A 20,381-nucleotide genomic window follows, 5' to 3' on the forward strand; every position below is an offset into this window, starting at 1 on the left:
CCCTTCCTGCTTTTAATATTTTTTCTTTGTATTTAATTTTTGATAGTTTGTCTAATATTTGTCTTGGCATGTTTCTCCTTGGATTTATCCTGTATGGGACTCTCTGTGCTTCCTGGAATTGATTGACTATTTCCTTACCTATATTAGGGAAATCTTTAATGATAATATCTTCAAATATTTTCTCAGTCCCTTTTATTTCTCTTCTTCTTCTGGGACCCGTATAATTCGAATGTTGGTACATTTAATGTGTCCCAGAAGTCCCTGAGATTGTCCTCAATTGTTTTCATTCCTTTTTCTTTATTCTGCTCTGTGGTAGTTATTTCCACTATTTTGTCTTCCAGGTCACTTATCCATTCTTCTGCCTCAGTTATTCTGCTATTGCTTCCTTCTACAGAATTTTTAATTTCTTTTATTGTGTTGGTCATCACTGTTTGTTTGCTCTTTAGTTCTTCTAGGTCCTTGATAAACGTTTCTTGTATTTTCTCCATTCTATTTCCAAGATTTTGACTCATCTTTACTCTCATTACTCTGAATTCTTTTTCAGGTAGACTGCCTATTTCCTCCTCATTAGTTTGGTCTGTTGGGTCTTTACCTTGCTCCTTCATCTGCTGTGTATTTCTCTGTCTTCTCATTTTTCTTAACTTATTGTGTTTGGGGTCTCCATTTCGCAGGCTGCTGGTTCATAGTTCCCGTTGTTTTTGGTGTCTGCCCCCAGTGGCTAAGGTTGGTTCAGTGGGTTGTGTAGGCTTCTTGGTGGAGGGGACTGGTGCCTGTGTTCTGGTGGATGAGGCTGGATCTTGTCTTTCTGGTGGGCAGCACCATGTCCAGTGGTGTGTTTTGGGGTGTCTGTGAACTTATTATGATTTTAGGCAGCCTCTCTGATAATGGGTGGGACTGTGTTCCTGTCTTGCTAGTTGTTTGTCATGGGGTGTCCAGCACTGCAGCTTGCTGGTCGTTGAGCGGAGCTGGGTCTTAGCGTTGAGATGGAGATCTGTGGGAGAGCTTTCTCCATTTGATAATATGTGGGGCCAGGAGGTCTCTGTTGGACCAGTGTCCTGAACTCGGCTCTCCCACCTCAGAGGCTAAGGCCTGACACCCGGCCACAGCACCAAGACTCTGTCAGCCACACAGCTCAGAAGAAAAGGGAGAGAGAGAGAAAGAAAGAAAGAAAGAGAGGAAGGAAGGAAGGAAAGAAGGAAGGAAGGAAGAATGAAAGAGAGAGAGAGAAAGAAAGAATAAAATTAAGTTATTAAAATAGAAAAAAATTATTAAAAATAAAAAAAATAAAGTAATTTTAAAAAGAATGAAAGAAAGAAGAGAGCAACCAAACCAGAAAACAAATCCACCAATGATAACAAGCACTAAAAAGTATACTTATTTTTCCCTTTGTGTTAGTTTAGCTTCACTTGCTCACAGGGTGCAGTGTTGAGAGATTCATTTTCATGGGCTTTAAGAATTGTGTTGGAAACCAGAATAAGTGAAAGGGCCAAGGATCATTTTTGCAAAGTCTGTATTTGAGGTTCAGGAGGAAGGAGCAGGAGGGAGTCAGCCTCCAGAATACATGTAGAATTTGGGACCTATGGTGTGTCAAGTGGGTCATTTGGAGTTTATTTGCACACAATGTTCATGTACCCTGGGTGAAAACCGTCAGGAGAGTTAAGGTCAATGTTCAAGCTCTCAGAGCACCAAAATTAAGACCCATGAACATTTAATTCCACTGGAAGTTTATATATATATATGTGTGTGTGTGTGTGTGTGTGTGTGTGTGTGTGTGTGTGTGTGTGTATTTATTCCCCATTTGCAGACCATCCTAAAAAACATTAGGGTGCATTTTCTTGCTGTGTTCTTTCCAGCTATATGTTATTACTGTCCCATGTAAATTCCCTGACTTTATTCTCAGCTTGCATCTTCTGACTTTCAGAATGTCCTTGCCTCCTTCCTTAATCTGTTTAATAACTGTCTGACTTCACGAGATCTAGGTTTCAAGTCCCACGTCTTCCAGGGTCTTTCTGGATCCCTGCAGCTTGCAGAGAGCTCTCAGCCTTCACTATCCTCTTCTCCAGCACCACTGTCTGTTCCCCTCAGTTCATCCTTTAAAGGTAGATTGCACTATAACATCATGATTTATGGATCTATCATCTCCTCAGCTAGATTGCACATTTTTGAATGACAATGATAAATTAACTTACCTGTCATTCATAAAATGTGGTTTCTATAATAGATCAAATCATTTGTTATATCCTCAATACATATTTGATGAATAAATGAATGAATAATAAAAGATCAGTTTTGAGCACCATCTCAGGGAAAAGGTACCACCTCAAGATGAGATTTTGCTTTTCTTTCTGGTATTGACGCTTCTACTGGTGATGACAAGGGTTGGAGTTGGGGAGGTGTTGTGATGGGACCCCTCTTCCCCAGAAAGAGCATTACAAGGAACCAGGAATGGAGCTACTGCAGTGTGGTAAACCATGGGATGGCAGGGGCAGAGGAATAGTGCCTGATCCCAAATGCCCAGACAGATGTAGACCACAACTCCTCCTCTGCAGATGGAATGTAAGAGCAGCCTCACAGGAAAAATATAGAGTGGAGATAAAGAACAGGAGAATTCAGAAATAAAACTGGGTGGGGGCTTGAAGCCATACACCATAACTAGAGTCTGGATGGTTAACTCCTACAATTTCAGTAGGAATTAAGAAAGAAAAGTTATTTAGAAGTGTCTTGTCTTCGGTAACAAAAGCAGTTGTGCTATCCAATAGTTGTTAATATTTATTGAATACTTACTATGTCCCAAGGCTCTTAAGTATATTGTATATCTAGGTAATATTATATAATTACATTCATTTTAAAGATAAGAAATCTGAGGCCCAGAGATATTAAGTCACTTGCTCAAGGTCAAACAGCTGGTAACTGGAAGAAGCAACATGTGAACCCAGGTCAAAATAGAAAACCTGTTGCTGCGAATGTAGATTTAAGTTTTGTTAGACAGCTAATTACAAAAAACACAGTTTTGCTGACTAAATGGCAATTAGTTTGTAGCCCATTTTCCCCCCAAATCTTCAATACTGTTCCACCAGGTTCCATGATTAAATGTCAAACTATAAAAATTAAGGATAGGCAAAACTTGTGGCAGTTAGAATTCTGAGAATATCCAGACAATTTTTTTAAATGTTTTGGGTTTGGTAAAGCCTCCTAACACATTTTGCCAAGTCTTTTTCTCCTTAATTTTTAAATCCCTGTATATTTCAAGTGAAATATAATACGTTTCTGATTCATTTACATTTAACTCATCAAAACTTTGGTAAGAGTTATCTTATGGCCAAAGCCCTTTTCCCCCTTGAGGAAATCATGTTTTACTGATATCTAACTGCATCCAATGCACAAAGTTCAAGATGTCTTCTAACATTCAACAAAGCTAAAGTGGCTTCTAAAACTGGAAAACCGATCAACTACTAGGTTAATTTACAGTGGCATTGTTAGGGGAATCTATCAATGGACGATGGCCTTGTTTGAACCTGTGACCTATGGTGTATTTTGGTTATGTAATAATGAAAACAGTGATAAAAAAGAAGTACATAAAAGCAGCATTTTCATACAAAACGTTTGTGTACACATCTACCTGAATTGCAGTCAGTTGTAAGGTATCTTAACTATCCAAAATCAAACTCTTTAAAAAAACTAACTGATAAATAAATAAATAACCCTTTAAATTGCCTAAAAATATGTAGAAAAGAAATGCATTTTTTCTTCGCACTTAGAGGCTCGACAATAATGTCAGGTTCTAAGTATTCAAAGTATTTTGATTTGATCGCTACCTTTCTTTTTTTTTTTTAAACTTTGGGTTTATTTATTTATTTATTTATGGCTGTGTTGGGTCTTAGTTTCTGTGCGAGGGCTTTCTCTAGTTGCGGCAAGCGGGGGCCACTCTTCATTGCGGTGCGCGGGCCTCTCATTATCGCGGCTTGTTGCGGAGCACAGGCTCCAGACGCGCAGGCTCAGTAATTGTGGCTCACGGGCCTAGTTGCTCCGCGGCATGTGGGATCTTCCCAGACCAGGGCTCGAACCCGTGTCCCCTGCATTGGCAGGCAGACTCTCAACCACTGCGCCACCAGGGAAGCCCCGCTATCTTTCTTAATAATCAAAGAGATACCTCTCAGGTCCTTGTTAAGGTTCTTAGTCACCTAGTGAAAGGTCTCTTGGTTGCTTCCAATTTTTGGCAACTATGAACAAAGCTGCTATAAACATTCATGTGGAGCTTCTTGTGAGGATAAGTTTTCACATACCTAGGAGTGTGATTAGTAGGTTTAATGCTAAACATATGTTTACTTTTGTAAGAAACTGCCAAAATGTCTTCCAAAGTGCCTCCTTTACTTTGTAATAGTTATTTATTATTTAAATGCCATCTTGTCACCCATAGTATAGTAACTAGAAAATGCTCTTTTTTGTTTTATTCTTTCTTTGTGAATTGTACAATTATGTTTGCGTGTATATGTCTGTGTGTGTGTGATAGTGTGTGTGTGATAGTGTGTGTCACGATGGTAGTGATGCAAGAATAGCTCCTCTCTCCGTCCCATCCTCCTTTTCTCCTTCCCTGCACCACAGCTGGGAAATTAACATGAGTCTTAAATTCATTGCTTATAATTAGGGATAAGAAAGGATATGAGCTCTCACTCATAGCTGATTAATTCTCAATTTCATAGCTGCTTGATTTAATTTATTGTTACAGAATATATTATAATTCTTAAACTATTAATATTTTGTATGTTGTGCTTATTCAACATTTATTCAACAGCTGCTTATTTGTTTTTTACAGTATGTCAAACATAGTATATTTATTCACCCTTTGATTCATGAGATTAAATGCTAGGTTTTTGTAGGACCATGTTAGTCACCTACAGAGCAAAAATAATAATTATCATAAGTAGGGATACAGTCTACTTTACCAACTCAAAATGTAGTATTTTATATCTGCAGAGTATAAGCATAGGTATACTGTAGTCTTATTTAACATAAGAACAAAAGAATTTCTGTTCTGGGCTTCATTCACTGCTCATACAATATACCATGGGCTTTTTCAGGGGTGTTAAACACGTGGGAGGGTATGTGTTTTTTTTTCTTGAAACTTTCTCCCCTCTGGCTCTGTTGTTTCCCTTCCTCTGGCCACTCATCTGTGACATTTGTTGGCCCCTCTTCCTCTGCCTGCTTTTTAAATATTATGTTTCCCACATTTCCTGTCTTAGTAATTCTCATATATCTCTCAAGATGATCTTATCCACGCCTCCAAAGTCTATTACACATTGAAGAATCACAAATTTATAAACTCTAGTTTCTCCTTCTTTGTCATCCTCTAGACTGGAATTCCATCTGCTTACTGAAAATTTGTCCCTGGAGGTCCTGAAAACAGCGCATATTTAAATGGTCTAAAACTGAACTCATTATCTTCCACCAATAGCTACATTTTTCCTCCCTCCCTCCCTCCCTTTCTTCCCTTTCTTTCCTTCTTTCTTTGTTGAAATGGATACTTCATGCAACAAGTTAAAAACAAAGTACAATCAATACAAAGTAATTCCTCAGAGGCAACTGTTCTCAAGTTTCTTGTATGTCCTCCTATAGACATTCAATGCAAATCATATATATATATATATATATATATATATATATACACACATATATATATGTCTTTTGTCAATTTTTAGCACAATTGATAGCATATGCACAATGTCCTGCATCTTGCTTTTCTCATTTAACATATTTTGGAAATCAGTCCATGTCAATAAACACAGACCTGACTCATTGCTTTGAATGAATACAGCATGTACACATTTATATGGGTAAACATAGCATAACCTATTGATGGACAATTTCATTTGTTTTCCATTTTTGTTACTGTAAAAATGCTAAAATTAATGATGAAATGCATGCTGTGCATGTATCTATAGGTTGAAATCATAGAAAGTAAAATTATTAGTCAAAGGGGAAGTGCATTAAAAATTTTAATGGCTATGGCTTAATTTATCTCTAGTTTACCTCCACATCCATACCCTGGTCAAAGTATTTTTATCAATATTTTTCAGTTTTTGCATATTTGATTAGAGAAAAATGATATCCCAGCATAGATTAATTTTTATTTCTCATCTTGTGGGTGTTCTTTTTTTTTTTTTTTTAATTATTTACTTATTTATGGCTGTGCTGGGTCTTCGTTTCTGTGCGAGGGCTTTCTCTAGTTGCGGCAAGTGGGGACCACTCTTCATCGCGGTGCGCGGGCCTCTCACCATCGCGGCCTCTCTTGTTGCGGAGCACAGGCTCCAGACGCGCAGGCTCAGTAGTTGTGGCTCACGGGCCCAGTTGCTCCGCGGCATGTGGGATCTTCCCAGACCAGGGCTCGAGCCCGTGTCCCCTGCACTGGCAGGCAGATTCTCAACCACTGCGCCACCAGGGAAGCCCCTTGTGGGTGGTTTTTAACATTAATTTTAAATGGTTTCAAATGTCTACTTGTTTTCCTATTTGATTATTATTTTTTTCTTCTACATTTGAATAACCTCTTTGTTTATTAAATGTATTAGCTTCTTGCCTGGAATATCTATTAAAAACACCTTTTTCACAGTTTTTCATTTATCTTTTCCAATTGATTTGGCTTTTTTTTTTTTTCTTGCAGGACTAGCTAAATTTTTATGAAATAAAATTAAATTTTCTATACTTTAACAGCTTTAGTGCTAATGTTATACTGGATTTATGAAAAAAAATGAAAGTTTTCCCTTTTTTACAATACTCTGATATGGTGTAAATAATACTAAAGTTACATATTTTTAAAACTTTGGTAGGAGTTTTCTGCTTTTCTAGTTGGACCTGTTACTTTGTTGGGGGAGTGGGTCTTTAAATACTTTTCTGTAATTGTTGGTACCTTTCAATTCTCTAGTTCTTCTTGGGTAGTTTGGTAAAAACAAATTTTCACTTCAATTAGACTTTCAAATATAATTGCTTCACTTTGAGCAAGACGATATCTTATACTTCTTTTAATTCCCAAGTGTCTGTGATTACTCAGTCAGCATTTGTATTTTGTGTATTTGTGATATCTCTATTTATTTAGATGATCTATATTTTTTACATTCTTTGGCATTTTCAAAAACTGCTCTTGGTATCATTTTTATTGCTTTTAAAATGCATTAATTCTATTTTTATCTTCACCTTTTTCTTCTGTGCTTTCGGTTGATTTTGTTGTTATTTTTCTCAATCCTTTAGTTGAATTTTTATCTATGTTTATGCTTCTTTTATTAATGTGAATGATTAAGGCTATTAATTTTCTCTGATTTTGCTATATATGTTAGGTGTTGATATATAGAGTTTTCATTATTGTCAAATTCTATACATTTTTTTACGTAGTTTATTTCCACTTTGACATATTATTTAAGAGAACATTTTCTTTTAGATTTCCAGGTGGAAGGCTATGTATTGTCTATTTTATTTCATTTTGTTATTAAAGTCTATTTATATTTTCTTATGGTTAGAAGAATATGCATACTATTTCTATGTTTTGAAAAAATACAGATTTTCTTTATGACTAGTTTTTAACAGTCTGTTTCATGTAACTACTGAGTCAACTTTGAATTCTCCCCCAAATCCCCTTCTCTTTCCTTTAACCATGGGATACACAGGGGAATTATAATGTGTCCTGAAATATCATAGGTGGAGTATCTGATGTGTGTGCCTTCATTTGTTCTTGCTGACCTTCAATACAGTGAAGATCTGCCCTCTAAACCAGAACGATTTGCCTTAGACTTTAGTGCCCTTAGGGCATTTTTATTGATATAACCGTATTCTTGCCATGGCCTCCACTTGTCAGATTCACATATATCGTGACCTTATTCATCCCCACCAAAGGATGTAACTGAAAGTGATTGGTTTACTTGAAATAGCTATGCACACATACATATATATCTATGTACACATATATATCAGTATACACATATACACATATATATACATATATCCGTGTATACATATATATCTGTATATATAGAGAGGTGTATATATATATATATAAATGCATGGGTTCAGTGGCTGAGTAAAGAAAAATAAGGATCCATTAGACCTAAATAGAATAGTTAACTGTTGATATCTTTGCCCTAAAAAAACACTAGTACTAGTAACCATGTATGACATTCACAGACAACTCCATACTGAGAATAAATGTGAGCTCTTAAATCCTTAAGAAATAAACTGTGTTCAATCAGAGAAAAATAAAGAAAACTTTCAATAATTTACAAGAGAAAAGTGGTTTTTTCTGTGTGTATGTTGATTTTTAAGGAGAAACCTAGAGTTCAACATGATTCTGAGTGCCAGAGCTGCTGTCTGTGGGAGGTGTCCAGAGTGCGGGCTTAAAAGTTACAGCCTGTGCGAGCAAGTTGCAGGAAAAATGCTGGGGAATTGTACCCTTTGAACAAGAGGTGGAAATAATTTTGAGGTCCAGCTGAGAAGAACTAAACTTTCATTGGGGAGATTAGAATGCATAACATATGGCCCTGAGAAGTAGGAGCCGTGGCAAGATTATGGACATTGGCAGCAGATGTACTAGGGATGGAGGCAACTGTGCAAGAAAGAGCGGTGCCAGCTGAGGCCAGCAAGGATATGTGAGGACCATAGAATGGACACGCTTCCTTTGGTGCCAGGACAATTCACGAGCCACACCACTTAACTCTCTGCTTCCTTCCTAGGTATACTGAACCTAGATCACTCCCTTCTGGTCTTAAGGGAAGGAGAAAAGGAAGCTGGAGACGTCCTTGTAGAGTGTAAGTAGTTACCCAAAGGTGACTGAGATCTAACAGGGTCTGATTGAGTTACATTAAAATAGCAAGGTTACATTTTCTATTACAACTGAAATTGACGTTTTATGAACAAAAGTAACTTCATTTAAGGAGAAATAAAGAAAATTAATTTTAGCTCATCCGACTTTCTGACTGTGCAAAGTATATGCCCACACTAACTCTCCAGATGTGCCACCTACTTTGGAGAAACACATGTTCTATTGATTTTCTCAGATATCTGCAGCAGGAGAATTGTCTCTTCCACTTTTCCTAGGGTCAGTTATATGGGTCACCAGTCTCTCAATTTCCCTTGTTAGAAAGCTTAGATTTATCCTAGAATATGTCCCTCATTCCCCACATCCAATTTTTCATGAAGCATTACTGATTTTATCTCAGAAATATTTCCTGAATTGGATCTTTTTCTATTTCCACTGCCTCTGTGACCCTCATCATGTCTCAAAACTATTGCAACAGCTATTTATTATTCTACGTTCCAAAATTCCTTCCCTTTTCCAGTTTGGCGCCAGGTATCTTTCCAAAAAATCAATTTAGTTTTCTTTCTCCTCTGTTTACAACTCAAGCTAGCTTCTTACTGACCACAGTGTAAAGTTCCAACAACTCACCATGATACTCAAAGCCCATCACCACCTGCCCTATTGCCGGTCTCCCCCTTCAACACTCTTTGCGTGATCCAGCCGCAAGGAACCTCTCATTGTTCACTGTCTACAAAATCTATTTTCATGACACCAGGGCTGATTATCCTCTGACTCCTACATGGCTAATTGCCTGCACTGTCTGTTCCATTTACCTATTAGTTATAGTTATTTAGCTATAATGACTGGATGTGGAAGTTTTATAGACTTTTTAAAGTGAATTTTTATTTTTGTCAAATTTATTTTTATTAAAATCATTTTATATGTAGGCATTTGATTAAAAAGGCAATCATTACTACAAGGCTTATATTAAAACAAACAAAAAAAAAACCCCAAATAGCATCCCCACAATCCTGCTCCCCAGAGGGACCCGCTTTTAACTTGCTTTTCTTTTATTACTGCTATTTACTTCCATTTTTATATAACACTGAATAGTGACTTTCTTTTACGGAGCCACTTCCCTTTACTGCACCATTACAAAATAATTATATCACATTTTGTTTTGTTAAATAAAATTCCAATACATCATTATTATAATGTGAATATTAAAAGTAAACAACAGAAAATATGTTATTACATTTTATTTCTTGTAAAATTACTCTGCTATTTTATTGTTTTACTGTTTGATGTACCCAAAATTAATTTTTTGAAATATCATAAGAGGCTGTCAAATGCCCAGCAATTCAGTTTTCAAATAGTCACATCCATTTGACAATGTATTGTTTCTTCTTCTTCTTTGTCTTCTTTCTCCTCCTCTTCCTCCTCTTGTTTTCAGTCTTTCCCTCACTCAGACCTTCATATTTCTGCTCTTTGAACTGGCTCACAGTTCAATTCTATAATTCTTCACCGTTCCTTAACTCATCCTTCTATCTGTATTCCACGGATCTCTCATTCTTGTTTTACTAGCCTGTTTGGTTGAAAAATGTATCCAAAAGCATCTTATGAGAGAACAAGAAATACATTTTTGATCTTCTGTATATTTTTTTCTGCATTTAATTTTTAAGTCTTTGATTTCTTTCAGCTTTATTGGGGTAATTTGTAGTACATTGAAAGTGTACAACTTGATGGTTTAATATTTTAATATACATATACCTTATGAAAGGATCCGCATCGTTAGTGAACACAGTCTTCACCTCACATATTTACCTGTTGTTTGTTTTCTTTTTTTTTTTGGTGAGAACACAAGTTCTGCTCTCAGCAAATTTCAACTTTACAACATTGTTACATTAGATCCTCAGACCTTATTCATCTTATATCTCAGAGAGGTTGGTGAAAGTTTGTACCCTTTTACCAACCTCTCCCTATTTTTCTTGCTTCCCAGCCCCTGACAACTACTGTTCTCTTCTCTGTTTCTATGAATTTAACTTTTTGTTTGTTTGTTTAGATTCCATATATAAGTGATACCATGCAGCCTTTTTCCTTCTCTGTCTGGCTTATTTCACTTAGCATAACATGCTCAAGGTCATCCACGTTGTCACAAATGGCAGGATTTCCCTTTTTATGGCTGAATAATATTTCTCTCTCTCTTTCTATATATTTATATATGTGTGTGTGTGTATATATATATATATATATATATATATATATATATATAAAAAACATTTTTATCCATTCATCTGTAGACCATCACATAAATTGTTTCCATACTTCTTTGGCTATTATGAATAATGCTGCAATGAACAAGAGAGTATAGATATTTCTTTGAGATAAATGATTTCATTTCCTTGGATATATACCCAGAAGTGGGATTGCTGGATCATATGGTAGTCCTATTTTTAAGTCTTTAATTTAGTTCTATTTTTAATGGCTTCAATACTAACTGTACCACCCTACATTCCCAATGATAGTGTAAAAGTGTTTCTTTTTCTCCATGTCCTAGCCAGCATTTGCTATCTCTTATCTTTTTTAATAAACTTATTTATTTATTTTTGGCTGTGTTGGGTCTTCGTTTCTGCGCGAGGGCTTTCTCCAGTTGCGGCAAGCGGGGGCCACTCCTCATCGCGGTGCGCGGGCCTCTCACTGTCGCGGCCTCTCATTGCGGAGCACGGCTCCAGACGCGCAGGCTCAGTAGTTGTGGCTCACGGGCCCAGTTGCTCCGCGGCATGTGGGATCCTCCCAGACCAGGGCTTGAACCCGTGTTCCCTGCATCGGCAGGCAGACTCTCAACCACTGAGCCACCAGGGAAGCCCTGCTATCTCTTAACTTTTTGATAACAGGCATCCTAATGTATGTGAGCTGATTTTTCATTATGGTTTTGATTTGCATTTTTCTGATGATTAAGTACCTCTTCATGTACCTGTTGGCTATCTGTATGTCTTCTTTGGAAAAATGCCCACTCAGGTCCTCTGACCATTTTTTAAAAATCAGATTTTTATAAATTTTGTTTTGGTTTGTTTTTGCTACTGAGTTGTATGAGTTCCTCGTATATAGGGTATTTACTCCTTAACAGATATATGGTTTGCAAATATTTTCTCCCCTTCCATAGGTTGCCTTTTCATTTTATTGATAGTTTCTTTGCTGTGCAGAAGCTTTTTAGTTTGATGTAGTTCCACTTGTTTATTTTTGCTTTAGTTGCCTTTGCTTTGGGCATCAAGTCCAAAAAAATATTGCCGAGACTGATGCCAAGGAGCTTACTGTCCACGTTTTCTTCTAGGAATTTTACCAGTTTCCGGTTCATGTTCAAGTCTTTAATCGGTTTTGAGTTGATTTTTGTGTATGGTGTAAGATAGGGACCCGGTTTCATTCTTTTGCATGTGAATATCCAATTTTCCCAACATCATTTCTTGCAGAAACTATCCTTTCCCCATTGTATGCTCTTGGTACTTTGTCGAAGATTAAGTGACCTTATATGCATGGGTTTATTTCTGGGCTCGCTACTGTTTTCCTTTGATCCAGTGTCTGTTTTTATGCCAATACCATACTATTTTTATTTTGATTACTATAGCTAGCTGTTACCCAAATACACTGGCTGCTTTTCCATATTTTTATATTTACTTAAGCTCCTTTATGTTTCGGTTTTTCCACATCTGGAATGTCTTAATTCCTTTCTTCCATTTGTTAAAATCTTATCCAGCCTTCAAGACAATTACACCTGCTACTTCAGTTCAGATGTCTGTCTTCATCTCCACCAACACTATATAACATCTCCCTCCTCCAATTTACCATAGGTTTTTGGCATATCTCGCTTAGCTTACTCCAATTTATATTATAATCATTTTTATACTCACCCTTTTGCCTTCAATGAGTTTATAAGCTTCAGAAATTCAGAATGATGGCCTGCCATTTGGCATTCCACATATATTGATTTGAACCCAATCTGCTCAAAGTAGGAAAAACAGGAAAATGCAAAAAGGTTCTAAGTTGCCACACTGCTCTTGGCTCACAAAGGAAAGCTAAGCTAAAATAATGTAGTTGTTCCCTACCCTCACAATTCAAACAAAATGAACAAAGTTACAGAATAGGTATTCAGATTGCCTAAGTTCAGAGACATTCTCCAGGAAAGGGCCTTTGTAGGCTGAGACAGGTTAAGGTTTTTATCTGACTTTCTTTAGAGGGAGTGACCACCTCTTACTTACTATTTGGGACAGTAAAGAAAATATGTTTAATTTAGCTTGAGTGAAGGGTTTCTATTAGCCATGGCCAGAGAATATGGCTTTGGTTGATTAAAACAAGCTGGGTCATTAGGATTTGGTCGTAGAAAAAAAGGGTTCTTACCATTTATTAGCTGCTATGTAGCAGGTATCATGCTTCACACTTAATACACATTATTTAATTTAATTTTTAGAATTCTGGAAGGCAATCCTTTAAAAAAGAGCAATTTTACTCATAAGGCCTAGATGTTATTATTATTGCATGTTTAAATTATTTAATTGTCCAGCTACACAGATTGAAATTGTATGTCAATACAACACAGGATCAAATGGAATATCTGGGAAGTAAAACCAGGAAGAGTTTGAACATTTATGGCAATCAAAGTCCATAGATCCTCTATTCACAAGATCTTCTATTCATAGATCTTCTACTCATAAGAGTATACCATTTCAAGCATTTGAGGGTCTAGGGAACATAGCAAAAATTCTAAGAAGGAAAAGTGGTCTTAGAAAAATACTGAGTGTTCTAATAGCCCTATAAAATGAGGAGATAATGAGGCCAATTCAGGGCCCTTGAAAAACTGTGCCCAATCCCCAACTCCACAATCCCACCTTCCAATCCTCTCACACCAATGGCATGGCTACAAGCAGGAGCTGGCAAATGAAGCCGACATGCTAACTGTGAACATGGATTGCAAGGCTTTATTTTGCACGTGAGTAGAGTTATTATTATATAACATCCAACCAGAGCACCATTCCTCAAGGTACGCTCCGTTGAGAAAAAGTGTTACACTATTAAATTCTGGAAAATGCTCCACGCTTTACCTCTAGCTTAGATATAAACACTGTACACTTAAAACTTAAGAAACTCTGCAATTTAACTTTGATTAACTCAGTTTCTCCAAATGGATTTCACCATGAAATCCTTCTTTCATGAAAACTTTTTTTTACATTATAATATTTTTAATTGAAATATAGTTGATTTACAATATTATATTAGTTTCAGGTGTACAACACAATGATTCTATATTTTTATAGATTATACTCCATTTAAAATTATTATAAAATGTTGCTTATGTTCCCTATGCTATGCAATATATCCTTGTAACTTATTTATTTTATTCATAGCAGATGGTACCTCTTAATCCCCTATCTTTATCTTGGCCCTTCCCCCTCCCCTCTCCCCTCTCTCCTCTCCCCACTGGTAACCACTAGTTTGTTCTCTTTATCTCTGTGTCTGTTTCTGTTTTGTTACATTTATTTGCTTGTTTTATTTTTTTAGATTCCACATATAAATGATAACATGCAACATTTGTCTTTGCATGGCTTACTTCACTAAGCATAATACTCTCTAGGTCTACCCGCGTTGGTGCAAATGCAGGATCTCATTCTTTTTGAGGCTGAGTAATATTCTATTGCATATACATACCACATCCTCTTAATCAAGTCACCTGTTGATGGACAATTAAGTTGTTTCTGTGTCTTGGCTATTGTAAATAATGCTACCATGAACATTGGGGTGCCTGTATCTTTTCAAATTAGCATTTTTGTTTTTTTCACATATATCCCTAGGAGTGGAATTGCTGGATCCTATGATGGTTCTATTTTTAGTTTTTTAAGGAACCTCCATACTGTTCTCCATAGTGGCTGCACCAATTTACATTCCCACCAACAGTGCACAAGACTTCCCTCTTCTCAACATCCTTGCCAACATTTGTTATTTGTAAACAGTGGCTAAAGAAGTTTTAAACAAGCCAAACAACACATCAGGGCTTATAGCAGAAGTGACGGCCTAAGGAATAAGAGAGACTTAGTGAAAGCAAAGTTGCCTACAAGTTCAGTAAAGAATGATTTGAAACTCGATGGAGGAAACTGGGGTCCAGGAATGGAAATATCTTCCATCTCCAAGGTTGCTGAGGACACTGAATGGAGAAATACACTCAACCCTGAAACCAGAGTGTCAAAGTGATGTGTTTATATCCATAACGTAATTCCAAACGTAGCTTCTGAGAGGGCCTGTGATTCACACCAGCTCCTGAAGCTATTTCAGTTTGTAGTCTCATCATCTTTGAGCGTCAACCAAGTCAAGTCAGTCAGTGAAAGAACCGGAACTAGAGTGCTTGTCTACTGTCACTCAGGAAGGCTGAGGCAACTTTTAAATTATTTTAGCACAGCAATTCTGTGCCCTGTAAGCTAGCGGATTTTTTTTTTTAATATTTCCTGTATTTCAATTTTTTTGCCTTTACTGATTTTACTAATAAAATCCTGTGAAAACTGCCAGTTTACCTGATAATGAAAAGGATTTTTTAAAAATAAACTGACCCTAGAAATACTGACGTGGGTGTTGGACATGGACTTACCACTTTGATTTCCCCCAAAACTAGTAGAGCCCTGGGATATTCTTGTGGTAAATCCTTTAGATCTGAATTATTTGGAAGAGTCTTCCTCCCACAGAGATTGGTTCCCTTTATGTTTCTCCCTAGTTGGTGGACAAAGTACACACTGATGTCCTCAGTTAAAAAGTATATAGCCGTAGAATATTATTTCACACACACTGAGTGACTGAAAGTTTCTTACTACAGTCCTACATGTTGTATCCTAACGATACAAGTTCTTAACACGGAGTGTGTATTTTTAGTGCTAATCACACCTTAATGCACCACATGTATTTAAATAAGACTAAAATAGAGGAACATGTTTATTTCTCTGTCAATCTACGTCACAGAGTTTCTTTAAAAAATACATTCATACATTTGGAGGAAAGAACTAAAAAATGGAACTCCTTTTTAAGTATAATAAGACTCTTGGGAAACTTATCCAATATAAGAAGTAAATAAAAAAAGTAACCCACACAACCTCCAATTTAAAACAAACTAGTTTGATTTCCAATATAGAATTAGTGTTCATATCTTTATTTAGGAGCATTACTGTTGTTTTTTTCCATTTGCTGTCCTCATAATTTGGTAGTTAACCTTCTTGTTTTTTAAAAAGAAGTTCTGCCAAAATATGCTGAGCAAGTTGTTTGTTTCTAAACCCCAAGAAATCAAAAGTAGCAAGCAAAATTTATTATTATGACATTCTAATTATGAGTGCATTTGTGTGTTTTTCTTTTGATCTTTGAATCACTTTATGATTCTGGAGTTTAAATTTGTGAACTTGGGGGATAATAATCATTTAACTAAAGAGTAATGCTAACCCATGTTTATATATAAATAAAGTTATATAAATAAAGTTATCCTCCAACTTTTCAAAATAATATTAACAGTTTACATTTATGCTGTGTCAAGGCTTTCATATATATAATTTCATCTGATTACCAAATAGCTTGCGATCCTACCAGGTCAAATACCACCCTCCCCCAGGATTCTCACCCACTTTGGTTTATTTGTTTGCTTGTTTGTTTATCTTTTAGAAATAAGGAAAATGAACCTTACAGATGGAAAATGATTTCTCCAGAGTCATATAAATATTAGGTGGTTGCTCCAGACCTAAAGCTAAAAAATGCATCCCTCTTTCCATGACACAAGGCTCCCTCTCAGTATATGTACAGTTTAACTCAGACTTGAAAAGAGTGAAATGAAAAATGTAACTGCTCCTTCCTACGCTGGTTATTAACCCAAAGAAACCTTCTGAATGGATGGCAGAAAGAAAATGAGTATCTCATCCTGTATTACAGGATGAGAAAGCAGTGAGATGGAATCGTGAGACTTTGGTGCCATTACTTTCTCAACAAATCATTTCCATAGGAACCTGTTGAGTGACCACTGTGCACACAGCTGTGTGTCACAGTCAGGATAGAAAGACAATATGATATGAACCTGGACTTGAGAAGATCATACTTTACAATTAAACACAATCCACATGTAGATAAGTATCTGTGATAGCATGTGCTAAGTTCTTTACAAAGCAACAGCAGGACAGATCTGGTTTTATGAGGTGTTATGGTCTGAATGTTTGTGTCCCCCTCACCAAATATATATGCTGAAATTCTAACTCACAAGATGATGGTATTAGGAGGTAGGTCTTTGGGATGTGATTAGGTCCTAGGGTGGAGCCCTCATGAATGGGATTAGTGCTCTTATAAAAGAGACCCCCACAGAGCTCTCTCGCTTTCCACCTTGTAAGGACATAGCCAGGAACTGGACCCTCGCCAGGAACTGGACCAGCCAGCCGCTTGATCTTGGACTTTCCAATCTCGAGAAATAAACCGTGAGAAATAAATGCTGCTATTTTAAGGAGTGTAGTTGGGGGAGCCCTCACATATAGGACAAGATTTGAGCAGAGGAGCCATTCTGGGAGAGGGAACAGCTAGGGCCCACAGGCTGGTGAGTGTTATAAATTCCATGGTAAGAACATACTAATAACAGGATTCCAATGCATTTACTTTGTAGCTTAATAGTTATATGTGTGTACAGATATAGGCATATTACAATACTGAATATAACTGCATAAGTTGTTTGATTATATGTATTTTATTGTTATTTTACTGAGGTATAATTGAAAATTAAATTGTAAGCTAAAGTGTAAATGTGATACGTGTATGTTGGGAAAGCGTTGCCTCCATTGAATTAATGCATCCATCGAATGATTAGAAATGATTCAAGTCCAAACAGGTGAGTTTCTTTAATAAGTCAAATTCTTTACTTCTGTCTGATTTATTTTCAGCTAATTGGGAAAGTAATTCCTTAAACTCCTTGAGTTTATCTCAAATTGTGTTTATTGAGTGCTGAAGTAGGCTCTATTCTAGCTAATTTAAATCTTTAAGTAATACAGATGTCAGCTGGGATCACTCTATTCTTTGAGACTTACAAACAATTAGTTTAAACTCTCTCCCCCATATTCCTTTGAATGTTTGATCTCCCCCAACTCTAAGTAGCTTGTAATCTTTCTCAAAGTCAGTTCTTTCTCCAGCTTCCTGTCTCCCCCAAGGTTCCATTATCAATTGTGTCTCATTTCATCCCATCAGCTGTACTTCCCCCCCACCAACCCCGATGGCCAGATGTGGTTCCCAAGTGTTCCTTATGTTTGAGTTCCCCATACAACATTCACAGTAAGAATTTTCCTGCTCAAGAAAATCTATTACGTTTCGGGGCAATACAATTACCTTGCATCCCTTTGCAGTTTCTTAGAAATACTCTTCACTGGAATTGCTGCTTCCAGGTGTTTTCCCACAGATCTCCATGGCCACCTACCTCTTAATTTAAACACTGTGTTCTGGCTCTCTCTCGTCTTGCTCCACACCCACCTCCTTTCTTCTGTACTCTCTTTCACTCCAAAATTTCCATTTATTTCCTTTGTGCAGAGAAGTTAAGCTTTCTGTTTGTTTTCCTCTCTGAAAATTGTCCCTTGAGTATTTTATATTCTTGCATCTATAGGTATAGATAAAATTATCTGGAAAGAAATTATACACTCCCATTTTCACTCTTAGTTTTGAATTTTATACATCGTTTTTCTCCCTGTACACTTACTATATCTCTTCAAACAGGAAATTTGTTTCGTTTTACAGAGGAGAGATATGAAGCTTAACTAAGTATCTTGTTCAAAGCCACACAGTGCATTCTAGGTGTATCTGTTTTCAAGCTTCATGCCCTGTGTGAATTCAACCGCACCATATAGCAAGGCCATGACCAAGTAAAATAGGCAGCCTCCTTAGGACGCTGGGAGAGAACATCCTATCTTATTATTGTGAATCTGGAATATTTTGAGCAGGTCATGGCTAACATAAAAAAAACTTGACTCATTTTAGGGAAGTGTAGTTAATATAATAAAGTGGATGGAGGGTCCTCATATATGTGATTACAGGCTTTGGGTTTTTTTTTTTTTAACATCTTTATTGGAGTATAATTGCTTTACAATGGTGTGTTAGTTTCTGCTTTATAACAAAGTGAATCAGTTATACATACATATGTTCCCATATCTCTTCCCTCTTGCGTCTCCCTCCCTCCTGATTATAGGTTTGTAAAAATAGGAGCCATTAAAGTCCAAAAGTTACAGAGGTTCAGTAATATAATCCAAGACTGTAAAATTCAAAATCCTGTGAATAGTGTGAACATTAACTTTCCCAAATTTGACCACTGTTTACTAAAATTAGTATATGGGACTTTAGATAAAGCGTGAGAAGTTCTATTTATATCCAAGTTTAAGGAATACTATGTTATATGACAATGAATGGCATTGATAGCCTCATTATTCCAGACAGTGCCATGGGATTTCACTGAAGCTTTTAAACCTTTGAAGTAGTTCTGAGTAAGATTTAACATCATGACATGCAACTCGACTCTTCCAAAACACATATCCAGAATGAATTTAATGATCTAATTTGTAATTTCATATACTTTTATATGTTACAATCAGATGAGAAATACCATTTTTTGCAAGTTAAGTATTCTACTTTAATAGATATTTCAATATAGAAAAAAAGCTTCTGTGAATAGCTAACAAATGAAGAAGTTTTTAATGCATTTTATATAACACCTGGTTGTGTTGACAATAGGTAATTATTCTGAAGTTAATTCAGACATGAAAATGAGAAGTGATTTCTAGTATCTTGTTATTTACTAGAATATCTTTAGGGTATGAAGTTGTCGTGGGTTATCCCGTGCCAACAATTAAGCCAAGGCACCCTTTGAAGTAATTGATAAATCTCAAACCTGAAATGCATTTTCTTTAAGTCAGAGACAGTATTAGGTATCTACTAATGCATAACAAATCATTACAAACTCAGTAACTTAAAGCAGCAGACAGTTGTTATCTTACAGTTTCTGTGGGTCAGGAGTCCAGGCACAGTTTATCTGCATTCTCTGCTTCAGGGTTTCTCACAGGCTGCAAGCAAGTTATCAGTTAGGCTGTGGTCTCATATGAAGGCTTTACTAGGGAAAGATCTGCTTCCAAGCTTATGTGTTTATTGGCAGGATTCAGTTCCTTGAAAGTTGTTGACCTGAGGGCCTCAGTTCCTTGCTAGATCTTGGCTGTCAGCCATCCTGAGTTTCATATGGCTTCTCCATATAGCAGCTTCCTTCATCAAAGCCAGCAAGGGAGAGGGTCTGCTAGCAAGATGGAAGTTACCATCTTATGTCATCTAATCACTGAAGTGACTTTCTGCCACTTTTGCTATAGTCTATTTGTTAGCACAAGTCCCTGGGCCAGTGCACACTCAAGAGGAGGAGATTACATGCTGGGATCATTTGGGACCATCTTGGCATCTGGTCACTATGTAGGTACAATGAAAGATAGAACTCGCTTCCAGACAATTATAAGAGGAAAGGCATTTTACAATCTTCCTACTCTTTGGCAATAACAAATTAAGGTTAATTTCTCAACATAAGTAAAATAATAAT

This window comes from Eschrichtius robustus, chromosome 17 (assembly GCF_028021215.1).
Source record: "Eschrichtius robustus isolate mEscRob2 chromosome 17, mEscRob2.pri, whole genome shotgun sequence".
Lineage (NCBI taxonomy): Eukaryota > Metazoa > Chordata > Mammalia > Artiodactyla > Eschrichtiidae > Eschrichtius > Eschrichtius robustus.